The sequence below is a fragment of the Pan paniscus genome, chromosome X, assembly GCF_029289425.2.
Source record: "Pan paniscus chromosome X, NHGRI_mPanPan1-v2.0_pri, whole genome shotgun sequence".
In the NCBI taxonomy this organism is placed as follows: domain Eukaryota; kingdom Metazoa; phylum Chordata; class Mammalia; order Primates; family Hominidae; genus Pan; species Pan paniscus.
Window position 1 is genome coordinate 62,689,716 of NC_073272.2, and position 26,715 is coordinate 62,716,430.

The window sequence follows — 26,715 nt, forward strand, 5'->3', positions numbered from 1 at the left end:
ACATGCAAAGTAATAAAATAGAAAAGGCAAAAGGAAAAGACCAACAAGGAGGAACTAGTTATCAGCTGGAGGAAGAGACTTGTTCCATCTATTGTCCTAAGGCCCAGTAACTTCTTAAGGATTTAACCCATAAACCACTCGCGGTTTAAAGTGTGAACCCAAAATATCTGAGACAGGTCTCAACCAATTTAGAGAGTTTACTTTGCCAAGGTTAAGGACATGCCCATGAAACAGCCTCAAGAGGTCCTAATGACTTGTGCCCAAGGTTGTCTGGGCACAGCTTGGTTTCACACATTTTAGGGAGACAGGAGACATCAATCTGTATTTGTAAGATGTACACTGGTTCTGTCCAGAAAGGCAGGAAAACTGGAGGAGGGGGAGGTGACTTCCAGGTCATATATAAATAAGAAACAAAAGGTTGCATTCCCTTGAGTCTCTGATTAGCCTTTTACCAAATACGCAATTTACATGTGAGAGGAGGTATAGTAATAGTCACTTATCCCTTAGTCTGACCTTAGTAAAACAATAGGGTAGAGGAAGAAATCAGACATGCCCTTGGCCTAAGAGGGATGACTTTGAGGTCTGTCTGTCCTTTGTCCACAAAGAATTTCTTTGTGGGCAAATAATGAGGGAGATATGTAGTTTTTTTTTTTTTTTTTTTTTTAATCTTTGTAGCTATCTTGTTTAGGAATAAAATGGGAGACAGATTTGCCTGACATAGTCCCCAGCTTGATGTTTTTATTGGCTTAGTGATTTGTGGGGGGGGGGGGCGGGGGGGGCGGGGGGTCCCAAGATTTATTTTCCTTTGACATTTACCCCCTTTTTAAAATCTTTTGGAGAAAGCATTTTAGAAGAAAAAGAGTTTTTTTTTGTTCCAGATTTGCCTCATGGCTAGGATGGTTTTTTCCTAGACAGGTAGGTCTCACGTTATCAGGAAAGGTCATTTTTAGTAGGTTGTGAATTCTTACGTTCTACAAAGAAAAAACAGGAGGAAGAAGGGAGAAAAACAACAACAACAAAAATATGAAGAGCAATCCTGAAAAATCAATATAGGCCATCTTACTCTGAAGTTCATACATCAGTAGGCAGGTATGCAAGTGGTTTATATATGTAAATAGGTTGCTGCCATTTCATTTTCTTCTGAAGTTTACCTTTTCTCGCTTCAGTTTGCAGGGCTTAAAGAAAGCACAGGTTAATTTTTGGTGATTTCAAATCAGGAAAAGTTGGGAGGGGGAAGGAAAGAAAATAAAATTGTAACTATTATTTTGAAGACTTGTAGCCAGGAAAAATTTTAGAATTCAGTCCATGCTGTAGAAAATAATAAAAATTCAAAAACATGAGGCAAGACTAGAATCTAACAACAGGTGTACTGTAGTGCAAAAGAAAAATAAATCGTGGGACCCCCAAATCACTGAGCTAAAGGGAAAGTCAAGCTAGAAACTGTTTAGGGCAAACCTGCCTCCCATTCTATTCAGTCATCCTTCTGCTCACTGAGGTAAATGCATATCTGATTGCCTCTGTTGGAAAAGCTTATGAGAAACTCAAAAGAATTCAACCTTTGTCTCTTATCTACCTATGACCTGGAAGCCCACTCCTCAATTCTAGTCATCCCACCTTTTTTGGACCTAACCAATGTTCATCTTTCATATATTGATTTAATTCTCATGTCTCCCTAAAATGTATAAAACCAAACTGTTCCCTGACTACCTGGGCACATGTCTTCAGGACCTCCTGAGGCTGTGTTACGGCACATGTTCTCACTTGGCAAAATAAACTTTCTAAATTTGCTGAGATCAGTCTCAGATATTTGGGGTCCACAGTTTGGTAACCATTAAGGGATTCTTAGTGGAGGTGCCCTGACATTGACAAAACTCCTATTGGTGTCCGGTACCAGCTTGAGCTATCCTTAAGGCTCAAACTAATAGAACATTTTGCTGAGGTCTGGAAGCCACCTTCCCCCTCCCCGCCCAACTTCCCCCGTGCTTCCAGAGAATCCCTGATCTTCAATAATTTGGTTAAAGTCTAAAGTGTATTTTGCTGTACAGCTCCTTTTTTTTGGAGTTTTACTTGCTTCCAATAAGGAAGGCAAGTTTTCCTGTTTCCATGATGATGAAAGGCAGGTAACTCCTTTCTGGAGTTTGAGCTTGTTTCCAACGGGAGAAAAGTTTAAGTTTTTTCCTGCTTCTAGGATGGTAGAGAACAGTCTTCAGCCTGAGATCCATCCCTAGGTATGTAGCTGAATTGGGGTATTTTTCTTGGCTAAAGTTAAGACTAACAACAAGCTGGTCTTAATTTCTCCTTAACATTAGAGCACTCAGTAATCAGATAAATTGGGAGATCATTTGTTTTGCTTAATGGTTTCTTGTTGTTCTTTGTTTGTTTCTGTATTTGTTGTTGATTTGGTCTTTCTCCCATTGGGTTTGACCAACTCTATCCGACTTGATCAAATCCAAAGGAAAGTTCCAAATTATGGAGAACAAGGCCTCTGAAGTGGCTAAATTTCCACACACAAAAAATAAAAATAAAAAAGATGGGGAATGGGTTGGGAGAAAAACAGCAAACAACAAAAACGATTTTTTATTTTGACTACTTAACCGGCTTTATTTACATAATAAGCCCATCTTTTTGCTAGACAAACCAAACTGAAAGAGCAATGGCTGTCACCCCATGCTGCAGTTTCATAGCTGAGGTTCTACTTTCTTTCTTATTTTCCCTGTGACAGCCTGAGTTTGCTTCCTAAATCAAGACCTTTGTGTTTTGATACTTGTTACCTCTGAAATATCAACAATCTGTCCTAGCTAAAATGTGGTAATGATGTCAGAGGTGTTTAAACCAGAGCAACTCCATCTAAAATGGGGGATGGGTAAAATATGACTGAGACCTACTGGGCTGAATTCCCAGGAGGTTAGGCATTCTAAGTCACAGGATGATCTAGTACGTCAGCACAAGATACAGGTTATAAAGTCTTCCTTTGCTGATAAAACAGGTTGCAGCAAAAAAAGCCGGCCAAAACCCACCAAAGCCAATTTGGGGATGAAAGTGACCTCTGGTTGTCCTCACTGCTCATTATATGCTAATTATAATACATTAGCACGCTAAAAGCCACGCCCAACAGCACCATGACAGTTTACCAATGTCATGACAATGTCAGGAAGTCACTCTATATGGTCTAAAAAGGGGAGGAACCCTCAGTTCCTAGAAGCACACATCCCTCTCCCAGAAAACTCATGAATAATCCAGCCCACGTTTAACATATAATCGAGAAATAACTAGAAGTATCCTTAATGGAGCAGTGCAAGCCACTGCTCTGCCTATGGAGTAGCCATTCTTTTATTCCCTCACTTTCTTAATAAATTTGTGTTTACTTTATGGACTTGCCTTGATTTCTTTCTTGTGTGAGATCCAAGAACCCTCCCTTGGGGTCTGGATTCAGACTCCTTTCTGGTAACATCTTTCTGGCAAACCACTAAGGGATTATACTGAAATGACCCCCGACCCAAAGGAAAATCTTCTGTGTGCAGCACCACTAGGCCAACTTTGGGTAAGTGAGGCGCATTTAACTCGGTAAAGAATGGAATTGGGTTAGAGACCCAACTTAGAAAAGTTAGAGTCTGCCCTAAGATAGAGAGGGTTAAAGACCCCCTCTTAATAAAAGGCAAGGGTGCTTGACTGAACCTGTGTGGGGCCCAACTTAGGAAGGTTAGAGCCCTTCCTAAGATTTATGGGGTTGGAGGCCCCTCTCAGTAAAGTTCCTCTCGGCTAAAAGTGGGTTTGGCACTACTGGATGTTAACTGCTATTTTCTTTGGACTTATCTGCCTTGCACTCTTTGCTGATGGCTATGGGAGACAGAATTAAACATATTCAGGATCAAAGGACATGGCGAGCTATTTTTCCCCAAAAGGGAGACACTCGAGAGCTGATGGGACTTCTGGATAAGATCCCTTTGTGACTGAAAAGCAGCTGCTTGAACTTTTGATTAAGTCTAACTGCAGTGGGTGGGTCTTTCTCTGGCCTCCCTGAGTTCCTCACCTTCCCCACCCTGCTTCAGGCAATGCTTTTCTCCCTTTCTCTTCTTTCCCTGTCCTATCTTTTCTGTCATTCAGGGGAACCTTCTTGCCCAGAGATCGCATGTTGAAAAATGTCCTTGGGAGCTTTGTCTTGGTCTCTGCCATATCTTGTATACATGTGGTGGTACTTTCTCTTGGTCTCTGCCATCCAGGGAAGAGGAATTTGGGGGTACATGTCATAGTTATCTCTGAAAATTAAATTGAGCCATTAAAAGCCAATGCAATCTCAAAATTGACTGCTCTAGTCTCCTGGGAAGAGCAATAAAATATTTCCAATTCTACAGCTTAGCAGCTAAGGCTTTGTGTTTTTCCAGTGGTGGCACAGGTTCAGGGTTCAATTCCTGGCTTAGGGAATAAGCCCTTTCTGGTTTGATATCTGCATGACATTTACCATTTGTTGATTATCTTCCCCTCCACAAACCATGTTGAATTTTTCTTTCTTTGAGGACAGAAATATTGGCCATTTGGCCTGGCTAAATTTGGGTAATAAGAAATTTAAAAGGATCTTTTTAAAAAGAGTATTACATTTAAAAGTCAGCCTAATTAAAAGAGGATATTCAAGCTCTAAAAGCCTGGGACTCCTTGTGAACAACAAGTAGTGCCACAGACCTTGTTTTGGGAAAAAACTCTTTTTTTTTGTTTGTTTTTTCTCATGAAACCCCAGGAACCAGAAGTGGAGAGATCCCTTCAAAATCTAAGGCTCTTTTCTCTTTTGCATTGCATTATCAGGTGTTTTTAACCCTTGGGGGGATCAGAAATTGCTCCACATCATAATAGAACTTTGGTGTGTAATAACTGGGTAGGAAATATGCTTTGGGGAATAGCTAATGACAGTTAAAGGTGAATATTTGGCTTTTCACATGTTTGGATCAGAGGAGCATGCTCTTGGCCACCTAGAAGGTATGGCAACGTGCTCATCCCTGCCCCACACTGAGACCTAAGAAGACTCCCATGGAAGATGGGGTAATCACAGAGTAGGTTGAGTGGCTTTGAATTGCTTTGCAGTGAAATGCACAGTAAAATCATTGCACTGTCTTGTTCTGTAGCATTTGTCTTTTTTGGGATTTAAGATATGATATAAAGTGGGACCCTTAAATTTTGGGGGATCTTTTTTGCTTTCCAGCTGTGCCTGTTTATTAAGCCATAGAAACCGCATGTTTTCCTGGCCCTGTTCCTCCAAGGGCTCCACCCTGAAGCAGTAATCTGATTAAGAACCTGGCAAATAAAAAATCTTAAAACTACTGGAACATTTCTGTCTATGTATTTATATGTGTTGTGTGTGTGTGTGATATGAAAGAGCTTTGATTGTTTTCGAAAATCATAAGAGCTTAAATCTAACATTCTATCAGAAAATAAAAACGAACGAATGCCTTTTAGTTCATGTGACTTTAGTAAAGTTTCAGAAATAAAAACAGTTTTGAAGATCATTGGTAAAATTCAAATGTCTTCAAAATTCAGACATTTGGTCTGAAGTAGGTTAAATATTAAGTTTGCTAGATGTGTTAGGGTCATAAACGGCTTCTTTGATTTTTGAAAATTGTTCAACCTACTTACTTTGAAGCAGATTCTAGGTAAAGCCTGGGGATATGTGGTGTTAGCCATGCCTCCTAGTTATGCTGGATAGTCAAACCTTATCTGCACTTCTTTCTGTGTCCTAGGCTCCAAAGGTAGTACATAGTTAAAATCACCTACAATCCAGGTTTTTCCACCAATGGTTCCTAAGAGTTCTTTCTTTAGGCTGTATTTGTGAATATATGTTTTTGGTAGGTGTTCCAAAATTTTTAGAAACTTCTGTAACTCTGATATAACTTAGTGTATGCTATTAATAGTTATAATAATTGTTATGTAAAATTGTTGTATGCCACAGAAGTCACCAAAATTCTTAGTCAATTGTGGCTTTAATAGAGACTGCCCTAAAGTGTTTTGTCATCCAGGGACAATTGTTGCCTTGTTTTTTTTTTTTGTTTTGTTTTTGTTTTTCTTTAGAGGTGGTTTCATAATCAGCTACAGAACTCTAATAGGTGTTCTTAAATGCAGGTTTCTGATAAATTTGGAGATTGTGATGTTAGAATAGAAGAAAAAACTTTCAGGATCTCCTGGAGTGCTGAAATGTTCACGAATATCAGGCAGAACAGGAGTTAACAACATGGACTGGACTAATAGAAGACTAAAGTAATCTTTTTGACTTTTTGCTTAAAAGGATCCTCTGTTTTGTTTTTCAGAGCCAATAAAACTTTTCTTTTGAGTGATTTGCAGCTTTTAACAAGTAAGTAAAATATACTCCTGTGAACAAAATTTGGAGCATATTTGTTTCTCTCTACCTGATTTCTCCAGAATTTGGAAACTATTTGTGAGTATTCTTAACTTATGACAATATAGTTATTTGCATAAGTGCAATAAGAATGTTTTCTTCTGTAACAGGACAAAATAAAAGAAACCAGTTATTTTACCAAGGCTTTGACTGGAATGGCTTGCTTTCCTTTAAGGAATCGAATTTGGCTTACAGGGCCAATAAAAGCCCCTTGGGAAAACTGGCCTCATACCCTGTCTACACTGTCCTGTACAGGGTTCCTGACCTGTAGTAAATAAAGAATGTCACTTTCTAACAGGCCCAGGAGCCCTAGGTTATCTTGGGACCTCGAAAAAAGAGGAATTTACCTAACTGATAAATATTTGATAGTACAAACCTATGGCTAGGCTTGGCTTTGGAAAAAAGCCTTATCTGAGATTCCTTTTGTGGAACAAAGTCCAATCAAAGCCAATTTAAAAAGCCTATGTGAAAAATGATTATTTTTGCTGTACTTTACACAAATAATCAGGCTAAGTGTAAGACTATGGCGTATTTTTGCAAACAAATCAGCCCTGTTAGGATTTGTCTTTAGTAAAAATGGGAGAATGGAGAGATAGAAAAAACATATTTTAAAAACAATGGTACACTTGTTATAAAATTGTGATCTCATCAGTTATTTTTGAGTTTTCTTTCTACGATTTAGACTGAACCTGCTTATTTCTGTGAACCAACCAGTGATCTCTTATGGCTGTTCAAAAGTAACAAGAGAGGTGGGTAATGTAAAAAATCTAGATCAATATTCTAATTCTGAGCACATATTGGAATGTATAGCATGTATAGCAACTCCATATCACTTTGGTTCCAAAGTCTCCCAGTTCATGAAAAGCCTTCTTATTTAGTTTACTTGGGATAATTTTACTTATTTTGTTTTACTGTTGTGAAATATAGTGCTGTCGTACTCTTTGCGTAGGAATGCAGGATAAGCTTACTGAATGTATTCTTAAATTGAACACTTATTAATCTTCCAGATATCACCTTTTGTCATAACTCAAGTCTTATGAATGGCCCTCACCATAACGATGCTTTTTGACTGAGCTCTTCTCTAACCTGAATGCAAGAGGTTAGGCATGAATATCATCCCCCCTGTTCAGCCTGAAGAAGTTACAGAAGATGAATCTTCCTCTCTCTACAGCCCTTAGGATTAAGGGTTCTCTTACTGAATGTATTCTTAAATTGAACACTTATTAATCTTCCAGATATCACCTTTTGTCATAACTCAAGAGTTATGAATGGCCTTCACCATAATGATGCTTTTTGACTGAGCTCTTCTCTAACCTGAATGCAAGAGGTTAGGCATGAATATCATCCCCCCTGTTCAGCCTGAAGAAGTTACAGAAGATGAATCTTCCTCTCTCTACAGCCCTTAGGATTAAGGGTTCTCTTATAAAAGGGAGGGGGTAAATATGTCAGAGACATTTGAACCAGAGAAACTCCATCTTGAATAGTCCCTGTGTAAAATAAGACTGAGACCTACTGGGATGCATTCCCAGGAGGTTAGGCATTCTAATTCACAGGATGAGATAAGAAGTCTCCACAAGATACAGATTATAAAGATTTGGCTGATAAAACTGTTTGTGATAAAGAAGCTGGCCAAAACACACCAAAACCAAGATGCCAACAAAAGTGTCCTCTGGTTGTCCTCACTGCTCATTATATGCTAATTATAATGCATTAGCATGTTAAAAGACACTCCCACCAGTGCAATGACAATGTACAAATGCCTTGGCAACATCAAGAAGTTACCCTATGTGGTTTAAAAATGGTAGGAACCCTCAGTTCTGGGAATTGCCCACCCGTTTTCTGGAAAACTCATGAATAATCCACCCCTTATTTAGCATATAATCAAGAAATAACTGGAAGTATCCTTAGTGAAGCAGCCCAAGCCACTACTCTTCCTATGGAGTAGACATTCTTTCATTAGTTAACTTTATTAATAAACTTGCTTTCACTTTATAGATTCACCTCAAATTATTTCTTGCATGAGATCCAAGAACCCTTTCTTGGGGTCTGGATCTGGACTCCTTTACAGTAACAATGAGATTTAAAAATATTATTTTAAGGAGCTCAATGGTTAAAAGTCAGCGTAATTAAAAGCTAACATCCAAGATGTGTGCATGTGTGTGTGTGTGTGTACATGCGCACGTGTGTGTATGTTTGCATTAAAAGACTTTATGGTTTTTTTTCTCTCCTAAGACCTTGTCTCCTCTGAGCAAAAGTTTATTATTTTTTTCTCAGTTTATTGAATTTCATTGTCTTCATTTAGTTCTGCTGTCTCTGCTTTCTCTTGCCTCCGTCTGCTGCATGAGGGGCCTAAAACAGCTTATAATAGCCCGGGATTCACTGAAGAAAACAGACAAAGCACCAGACTCTCTTCTGGGGAGAAACTTGTTTTTCTTTATGGAACCCCGAGAGTGGGTAAAAAGAAAAGTTTGTCTCAGATCATAAAGTACTTGCTTTTGCATTGTGTTACCAGATTTTTTGACTAAAATAGTTATTATAACGGAGGCTATTCTTGGGTACTTAAGAAAGAGGATAGTTTAGACATTTAGAACGGTCTTTGTTAATGTTTTTAAAAGTGCACTGTAAAAGCATCATGTGGTCTAGCCTCATAATAATTCTCCCTGTCTGGAGACCCAGGATTCAGTATGGGCCCTATCCAGAGTTCAGAGATACAGTTAAAAGATAGGTAGTCTCTATCTAAATACAACCGGTCTCCCCTTACAGTCCTATGACAGATTTCTATAATTTTTATTTGGCATCCATTTTTAATCTCCCTCTAGCACCAGACTACTTCTCTCTGTACTATGAGATGTAAATGTCATTACCATATTTTTTTTAACGTAAGATTTCCTTTAATATGCAAACTTAGGACTATCTAGCAGACAATTGCCTAGGGTAATGAAATAGTTTATTAAGACTGTGTAACAGCTCCCCAGTTCCAGGCAGTGCAGCTCAGGGATAAAATTTTTCCACTTTAGAAAATGAGAGGGAAGAGTACAGAGAAATTCATCTTGCAACTCGGGTACCAGTTTAGTCACACTGAAATAAAGCACCAAGCAGATTACTGAAGCTCTAGATTCCAGGCCTTAGCTACTGGACAGCATTTCTAGACCCACTCTGGACCAAAAGAAAATCCACCGTTCTGAAAGAAATAAAAAAAAATTAAAACTTAGTTCTGACAGAGTTCACCACATTCAGACATAAGAGCTTCTGGGCCTTGAATAACCATAAGCAGTAGCCAGGCAGTCATTGCCATGAGCCTTGGGTGCAATCCAACAGTGTACTGGCTTCAAGTGTCATCCAGTGCAGTGCTACCTGCGGTGGCCATGGGATTGCTTGTGGCACTCCTCCAAAAACTTCAGGCAGCCCAGCATGGAGAGAGAGAGAGAGAGAGAGGAGAGAGAGAGAGAGAGAGAGAGAGAGAGACTCCTTTTGATTAGGACAAAGAGAGGGAAGAGAGTGAGATAATTTTTCTGGTAACCCGGGAAATTTTCCCTTAACTTAACCAACACCACCAACATGGTGCTTCAAGGAGTCAGCAAGAGCTGCGCTGTTACTGAATTTAGAACTTAGTGTGCCTTACAATCCTGATATGGCTGCAGTGACCACAAAGTTAAATTACCACTCTAAATACCCTTTGAATATGTAAACAGCCTTCTCGAGAAGTATGGGTAAAAATAAGTGCAGAATACTAAGATTAGAGTACATACCTAACTCTTCAATGAGCAGACACTGAAAAATATCCACAAGCATCAAGAACATACAGAAAAACATGACCTCACCAAATGAACTAAGTAAGGCACCAGTGACCAACTATGAAGTGTCAGATATATGTGACCATTCAGACAGAGAGTTCAAAATACCTGCCTTGATGAAGCTCAACAAACTTTAAGATAATACAGACAATAGAGTCACAATTTTATTAGATGAATTGCAAAAAGAGACTGAGAAACTATGAAAAATCTAGCAGAAATGCTGGAGCTGAAAAGTACAATTAACATACTGAAAAAAATGCATTAGACCCTAGCAACAGCAGAATTGATAAAGCAGAAAAAAAATAGTAAGCTTAGAGACAGGCTATATGAAAATACACAGAAGAGAAAAAAGAATTTAAAAATTAAAGCATGACTATGAGATATAGAAAATATCTGCAAAGGGGCAAATCTAAGAGTTCTTAGCCTTGAACAAGACGTAGGGAGAAAGGGGATAAAGTTTATTCAAAGATATAGTAACAGACAATTATCCAAACCTAAAGAATCATAGGAATACCGAGGTACGAGAAGGTCCTAGAACACCAAGTGGATTAAAGCCAAATGAAACATCTCCACGCATTTAATAAATTCTCAAAAGTCAAAGATAAAGAGAGGATACTAGAAGCACCATGAGAAAAATAAACAAATAGCACATAAAGGAGCTCCAATATGTATGGCAGCAGACTTCTCAGCAGAATTCTTATAGACCAGGGGAGAGTGAGATAGCATATCCAAAATGCTGAAGAAAAACAAATCCCAACATGGAATATCGTATTCAGCAAAATTATCCTTCAACTATGAAGAAGAAATAAACACTTTCCCAGACAAATAAAAGCTGAGAGATCATGTCTACATCAGACCTGTCCTACAAGAAATGGTAAAGAGAGTGCTTCAATCAGAAAGAAAAGGCAGTTACAAAATGACAAAGAAATTATCTGAAGATATAAAACCTGTCAGTAATAGCAAGTACACAGAAAAGTACACAGTACTATAACACTGCAATTGCAGTGTCTTAGCCACTCATATCTTTAGCAGGAAGACAAATAAACTGCCAAAACTGATAGTGACAAACATCTTTCAATAGATAGACAATATAAAAAGATACAGAGACAGACAAAGTCATAAATCAGAGGAAATGACGTTAAAGTGTAGAATGTTTTCATAGTTTTCTCTTTGCTTATTTGTTTTGCTCTTTTTGGCAATCAGAGTTGTCATCAGTTTAAAAATTGGTTATAAGATGTTATTCATCAGCTTCATGGTAACCACAAACAAACCCCTATAACATAGATTTAAATATTGAAAATCAAGAAATCAAAACAAGCTACTAGATAAAATCCTTTTTTACACAAAGGAAGACAAGAAAAAAGAGAGCACCACCGACAACGAAAAAAAAAAAAAAGTAAAAAAGTGGCAGTACTACTCTTTACCAATGAATAATCAGGTTAAATTTACACTAAATTATTCAGTAAAAGTTAAGAACAGCTGAATGGATAAAAAACAAGATTCAGCTATATGCGGCCCACAAGAAAGTGGCTATACCTGTGAAGATATGCATAGATTAAAAATAAAGGAATAGAAATAGTTATTCCATGGAAATCAGAATCAAATAACACTAGGAGTAGTGCACTTATATCAGGTAAAATAGATTTCAAGACAAAAACTACACAAAGAGACAAAGAAGATCATTACATGATGATAAAGTGGTCAAATCAGGAAGAGAATATAACCGTCGTATGGAACCCCGATATATAAAGAAAATACTATTAAAAAAGAGAGAGACAATGGTAGCAGGTGACCTAAACACCTCATTTTAATCATTACACAGATCAACCAGACAGAAACTCAACAAAGAAAGGTTCAACTTAATCTTCACTCTAGATCAGGTGAACCTAATATACATTTATAGAACATTTCATGCAACAGCTGCAGAATACACATACTTCTCATCAGCACATGGAATATTCTCCAGGATAGACCAAATATTACTCCACAAAACAAGTCTCAAAAAATTCAAAAAAATTCTGAGCAAGCAGCCTGACTAGATGCAGCTGAGAAGTCCTGCTCCCACGGAAGGAAAATATGATTTCAACTACACCAACATAAATTGAACAGATCTTTGGAGAGAAAATGCCAAATGTGGACGGAGAAGAGACGCAGATGCTGAGGCTGTAAAGGGAGGAAACTGGGAACACGGCACGGAGTACCTGAACACCAAGTCTGGTTCCCAGCCCCAGACAGTGCCTGGGAAAGGGGACTTCCCCTTAAAGGAGCCCCATGGCCCAAAAGACCCGACAACAACATCAATAACAACAAAATTGTGGGCACAGTGCCAGTGATTGTAGGTGGCGCCTGAAAGGCCCAGGAGCAGGTCTGGCGAGAGGGTTAACTATCTTCCCCTCGCACCTCACAACAGAACTGCAAGCACAAGGATGCACAAAGAAACCACGCAACTAACAGCCTACCTACCGCCCATTGCTCTCAAGCGCCATCTACTGGAACACAGACAAAACTACAAGAGCAAAAAACTACTCACTGTGAAACCGAAGGGGCAAGAATTCAACAACGAACACCCCGTGCAGAGACTTGGTCCTCTGAAAACTTCCAGAAACAAAGCCAACTAGCCATACTCAATTTACATCACAGTTAAAAAATATGAGCCTCCCAAGATGAGGAAGAATAAATGCAAGAACTCTGAGAATGCAACAAGCCAGAGTGTCGAGCATTCTTATACACGAATAACAGACAAACAGAGAGCCAAATCATGAGTGAACTCCCATTCACAATTGCTACAAAGAGAATAAAGTACCTAGCAATCCAACTTACAAGGGATGTGAAGGACCTCTTCAAGGAGAACTACAAACCACTGCTCAATGAAATAAAAGAGGATACAAACAAATGGAAGAACATTCCATGCTCATGGGTAGGAAGAATCAATATCGTGAAAATGGCCATACTGCCCAAGGTAATTTAATAGATTCAATACCATCCCCATCAAGCTACCAATGACTTTCTTCACAAAATTGGAAAAAACTACTTTAAAGCTCATGTGGAACCAAAAAAGAGCCCGCGTTGCCAAGTCAATCCTAAGCCAAAAGAACAAAGCTGGAGGCATCACGCTACCTGACTTCAAACTATACTACAAGGCTACAGTAACCAAAACAGCATGGTACTGGTACCAAAACAGAGATACAGAACATATGGAACAGAACAGAGCCCTCAGAAATAAAGCCACATATCTACAACCATCTGACATTTGACAAACCTGACAAAAACAAGCAATGGGGAAAGGATTCCCTATTTAGTAAATGGTGCTAGGAAAACTGGCTAGCCATAGGTAGGAAGCTGAAACTGGATCCCTTCCTTACACGTTACACAAAAATTAATTCAAGATGAATTAAAGACATAAATGTTAGACCTGAAACCATAAAAACCCTAGAAGTAAACCTAGGCAACACCATTCAGGACATAGGCATGGGCAAGGACTTCATGTCTAAAACACCAAAAGCAATGGCAACAAAAGCCAAAATTGACAAATGGGATCTAATTAAACTCAAGAGCTTCTGCACAGCAAAAGAAACCACCATCAGAGTGAACAGGCAACCTACAGAATGGGAGAAAATGTTCGCAACCCACTCATCTGACAAAGGGCTGATATCCAGAATCTACAATGAACTCAAACAAATTTACAAGAAAAAAACAAACAACCCCATCAACAAGTGGGCGAAGGATATGAACAGACACTTCTCCGAAGAAGACATTTATGCAGCCAAAAAACACATGAAAAAATGCTCGTCTTCACTGGCCATCAGAGAAATGCAAATCAAAACCACAATGAGATACCATCTCACACCAGTTAGAATGGCGATCATTAAAAAGTCAGGAAACAACAGATGCTAGAGAGGATGTGGAGAAATAGGAACACTTTTACACTGTTGGTGGGACTGTAAACTAGTTCAACCATGGTGGAAGACAGTGTGGTGATTCCTCAGGGATCTAGAACTAGAAATACCATTTAACCCAGCAATGCCATTACTGGGTATATACCCAAAGGATTATAAATCATGCTGTTATAAAGACACATGCACACGTATGTTTATCGCGGCACTATTCACAATAGCAAAGACTTGGAACCAACCCAAATGTCCAACAATGATAGACTGGATTAAGAAAATGTGGCACATATACACCATGGAATGCTATGCAGCCATAAAAAATGAAGAGTTCATGTCCTTGGTAGGGACATGGATGAAACTGGAAACCATCATTCTCAGCAAACTATCGCAAGGACAAAAAACCAAACACCGCATGTTCTCACTCATAGGAGGGAATTGAACAATGAGAACACATGGACACAGGAAGGGGAACATCACACTCCAGGGACTGTTGTGGGGTGGGGGGAGGGTGGAGGGATAGCATTAGGAGATATACCTAATGCTAAATGACGAGTTGATGGGTGCAGCACAGCAACATGGCACATGTATACATATGTAACAAACCTGCACATTGTGCACATGTACCCTAAAACTTAAAGTATAATAATAATAATAAAATTAAAATGAGACCAGTAATGGCTCTTAACCAGTCTGAAATAAATGAAATGACAGACATGGAATTATCTGGATGGCAAGGCCGCTCTTCAAGATTCAGTATAAAGCTGAAACCCAATCTGAGAAAACCAAGTAATCCAGTGAAATGATTCAAGAGCTGAAAGACAAAATAGCCATTTTAAGCCAATCCCAGGCTAGACTTCTTGAGTTGAAGGATTCACTGCAAGAATTTTATAACACAATCAGAAGTATTAATACCAGAATAAACCAAGCTGAGAAAGAAATCTCAGAGCTTGAAAACCAGTTCTTCAAATCAACTTAGTCAAAAACAAATAAATAATTAAAGAGAAAAAAACTAACAAAAATGAACAAAACCTCTGAGAAATATGGAATTATGTGAAGAGACTCAATCGATGATTAATCAGCATCCCTGAGATAGGAGAGAGAATAAACATCTTGGAAAATATATTTGAAGTTATAGTCTATGAAAATTATCTTCCTCTCACTAGAGAGGTTTACATGCAAATCCAAGAAATACAGAGAACTCCAGGCAGATACTATACAAGACAACCATCCCCAAGGCACATGGTAATCAGGTTCACCAAGGTCAATGCCAAAGAAAAAAATTAAAGGCAGCTAGAGAGAAGGGGCTGGTCACCTACAGAGGGAACCCCATCAGGCTAGCAGTAGACCTCTCAGTAGAAACCTTGCAATACAGAAGAGATTGGGCACATATTTTGAACATCTCCAAGGAAAAAAAATCAACCAATGATTTTATATTTTGTCAAACTACACTTCCTAAGTGAAGGAGAAATAAAATCCTTTTCATTCACGCAAATGTTGGGGGAATACATTTCAACCAGATCAGCATTACAAGAGGCCCTTAAGGGAGTGCAAAACGTGGATTCGAAAGAACAATACCTGTTACCACAAAAGCACACTTCAGCACATAGCACACAGACACTGTAAAGCAACTACGTCATGAAGTCTACATAACGGCCAGCTAAGAAAATGATGAGATGATCAAAATCACATATATCAACAGTAACCTTGAATGTAAAAGGGCCAGATATCCCACTTAAAAGACACAGCATGGAAGGCTGGATTAAAAAAAAAAACAAAACTCAATCATTTGTTGTCCTCGTGAGACCTATCTCACATGTAAAAACACGTAAAGGCTCAATGTAAAAAGGGAGAGTGATATCTGCCATGCAAATGCAAAATTAAAAGAGCAGGAGTCGCTGTTCTTATATCAGATAAAATAGACTTTAAACCAATAAAAGATAAGAAGAGTAAAGAAGGACATTACATAATGATAAAGACTACAATCCAACAAGAAGCTTCAACTATAATCCTAAATATATACATACCCAACATTAGAGCACGCAGTTTCATATAACAAGTTCTTCTTGGCCTACAAAAAGACTTATACAACCACACAATAGTAGTGAAGGACTTCAACATCCCACTGACAGCAGTAGGCATACCATCAAGGTAGGAAATGGTAAACTCTGGACTTGAACCAGTCACTTGACTAATTGACCTAATAGACATCTGCAGAACATTCATCCAACAATAAAAAAAAAATACATTCTTCCCGTCTGCACGTAAAATAATTTCTAAGATTGACCACATGCTCAGTCATAAAGAAAGCCTCAATAAATTCAAAAATTTTGAAATCATACCAAGCATACTTTCAGACCACAGTGCAATAAAAATAGAAATCAAAGTCAAGAAGACCTCTCAAAACTACATGCACACCTGAAAATAAAACAACTTACTCTTGAACAGCATCAAAATTATGGCAGAAATTTAACAAAAATTAAATTAATAAAAACAGGAACACAACTTATTGAAATCTCTGGGATGCAGCCAAATCAGTGTTAAGAGCAAAATGTATAGATCTAAACGTCTTCATCAAAATGTTAGAAATGTTTCAAGTTAACAATCTAACTTTTCACATAAAGGAACTAGAAAGGAAAGAACAAACCAACCCAAAATCCAGCAGAAAATTAAAAGAAAAAACTAAAATTAGAGAATAACAGAGCCAACGACAAAAACCACATGATTATCTCAATAGATGCAGAAAAAGGCCTTTGACAAAATTCAACAACCTTCATGCTAAAATCTCTCAATAAATTAGGTATTGATGGGACTTATCTCAAAATAATAAGAGCTATCTATGACAAACGCACAGCCAATATCATACTGAATGGGCAAAAACTGGAAGCATTCCCTTTGAAAACTGACACAAGACAGGGATGCCCTCTCTCACCACTCCTATTCAACACTGTGTTGGAATTTCTGGCCAGGGCAATCAGGCAGGAGAAGGAAATAAAGGGTATTCAATTAGGAAAAGAGGAAGTCAAATTGTCCCTGTTTGCAGATGACATGATTGTATATCTAGAAAACCCCATCATCTCAGCCCAAAATCTCCTTAAGCTGATAGGCAACTTCAGCAAAGTCTCAGGATACAAAATCAATGTGCAAAAATCACAAGCATTCTTATACACCAATAACAGACAAACAGAGAGCCAAATCATGAGTGAACTCCCATTCACAATCGCTTCAAAGAGAATAAAATACCTAGGAATCCAACTTACAAGGGATGTGAAGGACCCCTTCAAGGAGAACTACAAACCACTGCTCAGTGAAATAAAAGAGGATACAAACAAATGGAAGAACATTCCATGCTCATGGGTAGGAAAAATCAACATCGTGAAAATGGCCATACTGCCCAAGGTAATTTATAGATTCAATGCCATCCCCATCAAGCTACCAATGACTTTCTTCACAGAATTGGAAAAAAAACTACTTTAAAGTTCATATGGAACCAAAAAAGAGCCCGCATCGCCAAGTCAATCCTAAGCCAAAAGAACAAAGCTGGAGGCATCACGCTACCTGACTTCAAACTATACTGCAAGGCTACAGTAACCAAAACAGCATGGTACTGGTACCAAAACAGAGATATAGACGAATGGAACAGAACAGAGCCCTCATAAATAATGCCACATATCTACAACCATCTGATCTTTGACAAACCTGACAAAAACAAGCAATGGGGAAAGGATTCCCTATTTAATAAATGGTGCTGGGAAAACTGGCTAGCCATATGTAGAAAGCTGAAACTGGATCCCTTCCTTACACCTTACACAAAAATTAATTCAAGATGGATTAAAGACATAAATGTTAGACCTGAAACCATAAAAACCCTAGAAGGAAACCTAGGCAACACCATTCAGGACATAGGCATGGGCAAGGACTTCATGTCTAAAACAGCAAAAGCAATGGCAACGAAAGCCAAAATTGACAAATGGGATCTAATTAAACTCAAGAGCTTCTGCACAGCAAAAGAAACCACCATCAGAGTGAACAGGCAACCCACAGAATGGGAGAAAATTTTTGCAATCTACTCATCTGACAAAGGGCTGATATCCAGAATCTACAATGAACTCAAACAAATTTACAAGAAAAAAACAAACAACCCCATGAAAAAGTGGGCGAAGGATATGAACAGACACTTCTCAAAAGAAGACATTTATGCAGCCAAAAGACACATGAAAAAATGCTCATCATCACTGGCCATCAGAGAAATGCAAATCAAAACCACAATGAGATACCATCTCACACCAGTTAGAATGGCGATCATTAAAAAGTCAGGAAACAACAGATGCTAGAGAGGATGTGGAGAAATAGGAACACTTTTACACTGTTGGTGGGACTGTAAACTAGTTCAACCATGGTGGAAGACAGTGTGGCGATTCCTCAGGGATCTAGAACTAGAAATACCATTTGACCCAGCAATGCCATTACTGGGTATATACCCAAAGGATTATAAATCATGCTGCTATAAAGACACATGCACACGTATGTTTATTGCGGCCCTATTCACAACAGCAAAGACTTGGAACCAACCCAAATGTCCAACAATGATAGACTGGATTAAGAAAATGTGGCACATATACACCACACCATGGAACACTATGCAGCCATAAAAAATGATGAGTTCCTTTCCTTTGTAGGGACATGGATGAAGCTGGAAACCATCATTCTCAGCAAACTGTTGCAAGGACAAACTGCCGCATGTTCTCACTCATAGGTGGGAATTGAACAGTGAGAACACATGGACACCCGAACGGGAACATCACACACCGGAGCCTGTTGTGGGGAGGGGGGAGGGTGGAGGGATAGCATTAGGAGATATACCTAATGTTAAATGACGAGTTAATGGGTGCAGCACACCAACATGGCACATGTATACGTATGTAACTAACCTGCACGTTGTGCACATGTACCCTAAAACTTAAAGTATAATAAAAAAATAAAAAAGAATAACTTAATAAATTTGAATTGCAGAAATCTACACAAACTATCAGTGAAACCAAGAATTGGATCTTCAGAAAAACAGATACGATTGATAGACCCTTTCTTAGATTAACAAAGAAAAAGAGGGATACCAGACATGCGAAGAAGAACTGGTACTAACCCTGCTGAAACTATCTCAAAAATTTGAGAAAGAAGGGCTCCTTTTTAACTTATTCTATGAAATGAGCATCAGACCTGTATCATAATCTGACAGAGACACGCACACACACAAAAGAAATCTCAGACCAATATTCATTGTGAACATAGATGTAAAAATGCTCAACAAAATAATACCAAACCAAATCCAGCTGCAGAGCAACACCTCAAAAAGTTAGTACACCATAATCAAGTAAGCATTATTCCTGGGATGAAAGGATGATTCAACTTATGCAAATTATAAATGTGCTTTAGCACATAAACAGAATTTAAAGCAAAGACAATGTGATCATTGAAATAGATGCAGTAAAAGCTTTCAATAAAATTCAATATCTGTTCATGATAAAAAAAAAAAAACCTCAACAGACTAGGCATCAAGGGAATATACCTCAAAATAATAAAAGCTGTCTCTGACAAACCCATAGCCAACATTATATAAGTGAGAAGAGGCTGGAACAATTCTCCTTGAGAAGTGGAACAAGACAAAGATATCTACTCACACTACTCCTATTCAGTACTGGAAGCCCTAGCCAGAGCAATCAGAAAAGAGAAAGAAATAAAAGGCATCCAAATAGGAAAAGAAAAAGTCCAACCATCTCTCTTCCCTGACAATATGATTCCATACATAGAAAATCCTAAAGGCTATGCCAAAAGGTTCCTAGAACTGATCAGCTACTTCTGTAAAGATTCAGGATACAAAACCAATGTACAAAAATATCAGTAGCATTTTTACCAACAACACGTAGGCTGAGAGTGAAATCAAAAACGGAAGTTCCCTTATAGTAGGCTCAGAGAAAACAGAGTACCTAGGAATGCAGTTAACCAAGAAGGTGAAAGATTACCATAAGAATAACTACAAAACACTATTTTAAAAAATCAGAGATGACAGAAACAAAACAAAACAAAAATATATGCTCATGGACTGGAAGAATCAATATCATTAAAATGTCAACATGACACAGAGTAATTTACAAATTCAATGCTATTTCTATCAAATGACCAATGTCATTCTCCACAGAATTAGAAAAACTTTTTCTAACATTCAGACAGAACCAAAAAAGACCTTAAATAGCCAAAGACATCTTAAGCAAAAGAACAAAGCCGGAGGCATCACACTACCTGACCTCAAATGATACTACAAAGTTACAGTAATGTAAACAGCATGGTACTGGTACAAAATCAGACACATAGACTAATGGAAAGAAAAGAACAGAAAATTTAGAAATAAAATGAAACACCTACTGCCGTGTGATCTTCAAGAAGGATGATAAAAACAAGCAATGGGAAAACGACTCTTTATTCAGGAAATGGTGCTGAGATAACTGACTAGCCACAGGCAGGTAAAGCTGGACCCTTGCTTTTCACCATATACAAAAGTTAACTCAAGATGAGTTAAAGATTTAAATGTAGGACCTCAAACTACAAAAGTCCTAGGAGACAACCCAGGCAATACTCCTCTTGACATTGGCTTTGGCAAAGAATTTTTGGCCAAGTCCCCAAAAGCAGTTGCAACAATAACAGAAACAGATATGTGAGACCTAATTAAAATAAAGAGCTTATACACAGCAAAAGAAACTATCAACAGAGTAAACAGACAACATACAGAATGGGAGAAAACATCCACAAACTATGCATTCTACGATGGCCTAATATCTAGAATCTATAGAGAACTTTAAAAAAATCATTAAGAAGAAACAAATAACTCCATTAAAAATTGGCAATGACAGCGACACTATTCACAATAGCAAAGACTTGGAACCAACCCAAATGTCCATCAATGATAGACTGGATTAAGAAAATGTGGCACATATACACCATGGAATTCTATGCAGCCATAAAAAAGGATGAGTTCATGTCCTTTGTAGGGACATGGATGAAGCTGGAAACCATCATTCTCAGCAAACTATCACAAGGACAGAAAACTAAACACCACATGTTCTCACTCATAGGTGGTAATTGAACAATGAGAACACTTGGACACAGGAAGGGGAACATCACACACCGGGGCCTGTTGTGGGGTGGGGGGAGGGGAGAGGGATAGCATTAGGAGATATACCTAATGTAAATAACGAGTTAATGGGTGCAGCACACCAACATGGCATATGTATACATATGTAACAGACCTCCACGTTGTGCACGTGTACCCTAGAACTTAAAGTATAATAAAAAAAAATTGGCAATGACATTGAACAGACACTTCTCAGAAGAAGACATATAAGCAACAAAAACTCATGGAAAATGCTCAGCATCACTAATCATCAGAGAAATGCAAATGAAAACCAAATTGAGACAACATCTCACACGAGTCTGAATGGGTATTAAAAAGTCAAAAAACAATAGATGCTGGTGAGGCTGCAGAGAAAAGGGAACACTTATGCATTCCTGGTGGAAATGTAAATTAGTAGAGCCACTGTGGAAAACACTCTGGAGATTTCTCAAACATCTCAATACGGAGTTACCCTTTGATGCAGCAATTCAATTACTGGCTATGTACCCAAAGGAAAATAAATCATTCTACCAGAAAGGCATATGCACTCTTATGTTCATTGCTGTGCTATTCACAGTAGCAAAGACATGGAATCAACCCAGATGACAATCAATGGTAGATTGGATAAGGAAAATGTGGTGTATATATACCATGGAATACTATGCAGCCATAAAAATGTAATAAAATCTTTTTTCTTTTTCTTTTTAGCAGCAACATGGATGCAGGGGGAGGCCATAATCATAAGGGAGTTAACACAAGAAGAAACAACAAAATTCCACATGTTTTCATGGATAAGTGGGAGCTTAACACTGAGCATGGGAACATGAACATGAACATGAGAAATATAGACACTGTGGACTCCTAGAGGTAGGTGGTAGGGAGTGGAATGTTGGTTGAAAAACTACTTATTGAACGTTAGGCTCACTACCTGGGTCCAAAATTGCCATGTAACAATCCTACACATGTAACCCCTGTATCTCCCTGTATCTTAAACAAAAGTTGAAATTCGGAAAAGAAACTGCCTTCACGGTATCCCTTATGTGTTGCTATATCGTGTTTTCAGTTTCATTTGTCTCAAGATATTTCATGATTTCCCTTTTTTGATCCATTGCTTATTCATGTGTGTGTTGTTTTGTTTCCACATATTTGTGTATTTTCCAATTGTCCTGTTGTTATTAATTTCTAGATCCATCTTATTCTGATTGAAAAAGAGGTTTGCTATTATTTCAATCTTCTTAAATTTGTTAAGACTTGGTTTGTGGTGTAACATGTAACTTGTCCTGGAGAATGTTCCAGGTGTGCTTGAAAAGGATGTCTATTCTGCAAAATGAATATGCAAAAATGGCTAGCATTCCTATACACCAACAATAGGCAAGCAGGGAGCCAAATCATGATTGAACTCCCATTCACAATTTCTACACAAAGACAGAAATACCTAGAAACACGGCTAACAAGGGAAATGAAGGACCTCTTTAAGGAGAACCACAAACCACTTCTCAAAGGAATCAGAGAGAACACAAAAAAAAAATAGAAAAGCATTCCATGCTCATGGACAGGAAGAATCAATATCATAAAAACGGCCATACTGCCCAAAGTAATTTCTAGATTCAATGCTATTTCCATTAAACTACCATGGACAGACTTCACAGAAACAGAGAAAAAAAAAAAAAAAAGACTTTAAAATTCATAGGGAACCAAAAAAGAGCCCGAATAGCCAAGACAATCCTAAGCAAAAAGACCAAAGCTGCTACCTGACTTTAAACTATACTACAAGACTGCAGTAAACAAAACCACATGGTACTGGTACAAGGACAGACACACAGACCAATGGAACAGAATAGAGAATGCAGAAATAAGACCACACACCTACAACCAACTGATCTTCGACAAACCTGACAAAAATTAGCAATGGGGAAAGAATTCCTTATTTAATAAATGATGCTGAAAGAACTGGCTAGCCATAGGCAGAAAATTGAAACTGGACCCCTTCCCCACACCATATGCAAAAATTAACTCAAGACGGATTAAAGACTTAAACGTAAAACCCGGAACTATAAAAACCCTAGAAGAAAATCTAGATAATACCATCCAGGACATAGGCATGGGCAAAGATTTAATGATGAAAACACCCAAAGCAATTGCAACAAAAGCAAAAACTGACAAATGGGATCTAAATAAACTAAAGAGCTTCTGCACAGCAAAAGAAACTATCATCAGAGTGAACAGACAACCTACAGGATGGGAGAAATGCTTCTTCAATCTATCCATCTAGCAACGGTCTAACATCCAGAGTCTGCAAGGAACGTAAGCAAATTTACAAGAAAAGATATAACCATTAAAACGTGGGCAAAGGACATGAACAGACACTTCTCAAAAGAAGACATACATGCAGCCAACAAACATATGAAAAAATGCTGAACATCACTGATCATCAGAGAAATGCAAATAAAAATCACAATGAGATAGCACGTCACACCAGTCAGAATGGCTATTATTAAAAAGTCAAAAAACAACAGATGCTGTCAAGGTTGCAGAGAAAAAGGAACGCTTTTACACTGTTGGTGGGAGCGTAAAGTAGTTCAACCATCGTGGAAGACAGCATGGCAATTCCTCAAAAGACCTCCAGGGAGAAATACCATTTGACCCAGCAATCCCATTACTGAGTATATACCCAAAGGAATATAAATAATTTTATTATAAAGATACATGCAATGTGTGAGTTCATTACAGCTCTATTCAAAATAGCAAAGATATGGAATCTACCTAAATGCCCATCCGTGGTAGACTGGAGAAAGAAAATGTGGTACATATACACCATGGGATACTATGCAGCCATAAAAAGGAACAAGATCATGTCCTTTGCAAGGACATGGGTGGAGCTGGAAGCAATTATGCTCAGCAAACTAATGCAGAAACAGAAAACCAAACAACGCATGTTCTCACTTACAAGGGGGAGCTGAATGATGAGAACACATTTATACATGGAGGGAACAACACACACTGTGGCCTGTCAGGACGGTGGGGTCAGGGAGAGCATCAGGAAGAATGGCTAATGGACACTGGGCTTAGTACCTAGGTGATGAGGTGATCGGTGCAGCAAACCACCACGGCACACATTTACCTACGTAACAAACCTGCACATCCTGCACACGTGAACTTAAAATAAAAGTTGAAGACAAAAAAAAAAAAAAAAAGAAGAAGAAGAAGAAAAGAGTGTGTATTCTGGGACTGTTGGTTGCAGTGTTCTGCATGTATCTAAGTTCATCTGTTTATAATGTTGTTCAAGTTTGTTATTTCCTCATCAATTTTCTGTATGCATGTCCTATGCATTGTTAAAAGTGCAGTATTAAAATCTCCTATGATTATTAAATTGCTGTATATTTTTACCTCTCAGTTATTCACTGTATGCTTTATATATTTATGTTCTCTGATGTTTGGTATGTATGCGTTTATAATTATTATATCTCGTTGGTGAGTAGGTTCTTTAATTTTACACCATATACATAAATCAACTTAAAATAGATTAAAGATTTAAGTATAAGACCTGAAACTGTTCAACTCTTAAACAAGAGTATAGATAAAAACTCGCTGACATTAACCTGGGCAATGATTTTTTTGATATGTCACTAAAATCAAAGGCAACAAAAGCAAAAAGATACAAGTGGTATTACATCAAACTGGAGAGCCTCTACACAGCAGAGAAAACAATCAACAAAATAAAATACAGCCTATTGAAAGGGAGAAATGTTTATAAATGCTATATCTGTTACTGTGTTAGTATAAAAATATATAACAAATTCCTGCAACTCAATAGCACAAATCAAATAACACAATTTAAAAAATCATCAAAGGACTTGAATAGACACTTCTCCAATGAATACATACAAGCAGCCAACAAGTATATGAAAAGGTGTTCCACATCACTAACCTGAGAAATGCAAATCAAACCATGGTGAGATGTCACTCCACACTTGTTAGGATGGCTACTATGAAAAAGACGGGAGATAACAAGTTACGAAGAAAATGTTAAATAATGGGACCCCTTGTACTCTGTTGGTGGGAATGTAAAATGGTGCAGCTGCTATGGAAAATAGTATGGAGGTTCTGGAAAAGATTAAAAATAGGACTACTATATGACCCAGCAATTCCACTGCTGTGCATATACCCCGCAAAATAGAAATCAAAATCCTGAAGAGAAATTTGTACTCCCATGTTCATTACAACATCATTCACGGTAGCCAACATATAGAAACAATCCAAGTAGCCATTGACTGATGAATAGTGAAACAAATGTGGTATATACAAAATAGAATGTTATTCAGACTTCACAAAGGAGAGTATCATGCCGTAAACAACAACATAGATAATCATAAAGGATATTATGCTAAGGGAAATAAGCCAGTTAGAGAAAGATAAACACTGCATGACTGTCCTTGTATATCTGAAATATTAAAAATTAAAGAAGCAGAGAATAGAATGGTGATTTCAAGGGGCTAGTGGCATTAAAAATGGGAGGTTGTTGTTTACCAGGTTTAAAATTTTTGTTATGCAGGATAAATAACTCCTAGAGATTTGCTGTACAACCCAGTAACAGTAGTTACCAGTATTGTATTGTACAATTAAAAATTTGTTAAATGGAACTTCTTATGTTAAGTGGACTTACCACAATAAAAATATATGGTACAAATATTGAGCTCCATGTAATAGATTTGTTCTGTATAGATTTATGGGTTAGAAATTTCAAAATTATTTAATGTGTATTGAAATTGTATTTTGTTGATAATTGAAACCAAATTTTCTATTCTTAGAGAAGTGAATTACAAATGTGGTAAAGGAAATGCGAAAATGAGCCCGGTGGTGTTGGACTAGAATTATAGATGTTAGTATGAACAAACAAACATGTAGCTTATGTTCTATCTCTATCTCTATCTATCATCTATCTATATCTATCTATCTATCTATCTATCTATCTATCTATCTATCTATCTATCATCTATCTATCTATCTATCATCTATAGATATTATGCACACGCTTCTATGTGTTTTTGTGTGTATGTGTGTAAAAATTATCTATATTTTTATTTCTGTATCTATATTTCTATATCTATATATTATTATATATAATCTTCTATGTTTGCATTCTTGCCCCCTGAGAGGAGTAAGTAGAAGCATGGACACCTCAACAGCAATAAGCACATCTAGCACAAAGATCTTGGCTTCCATTTACTATTATCTACTAAATGGAACCAGAGCTCCTTGGAGAAATGGCTAACTCTATGTTTAGTACAGAGAAAATACAAGATGAACCAGACATATATTTTTGTGCCATTAATTAAGGAAGTTTCAAAGACTGATAAGTACACACAAAGAACACGGAAGACAGTTTGAACAGGATTTCCCTTACCAAATCAGGGACATATCCGTGTATTCATACTTAGATAGATAAATGAATAAATAAGTACTGGAAACATCAAAGGTCATTTTTACAAT

General features: G+C 37.7%; 1 long non-coding RNA gene across 3 annotated transcripts; it reads left to right on the top strand.

Moving 5' to 3' along the window:
- Positions 1–25,912, top strand: LOC117977611 (uncharacterized). 3 transcript variants are annotated; one of them, XR_008622760.2, is made up of 3 exons: positions 1–6,418; positions 7,062–7,128; positions 7,387–25,912. It is a non-coding gene; the product is annotated as an uncharacterized LOC117977611 (long non-coding RNA). The 3 variants fall into 3 exon arrangements; XR_008622761.2 differs by having other exon boundaries at positions 1–6,334; XR_008622759.2 differs by having other exon boundaries at positions 1–7,128.
- The last annotated feature ends 803 nt before the right edge of the window (positions 25,913–26,715 follow it).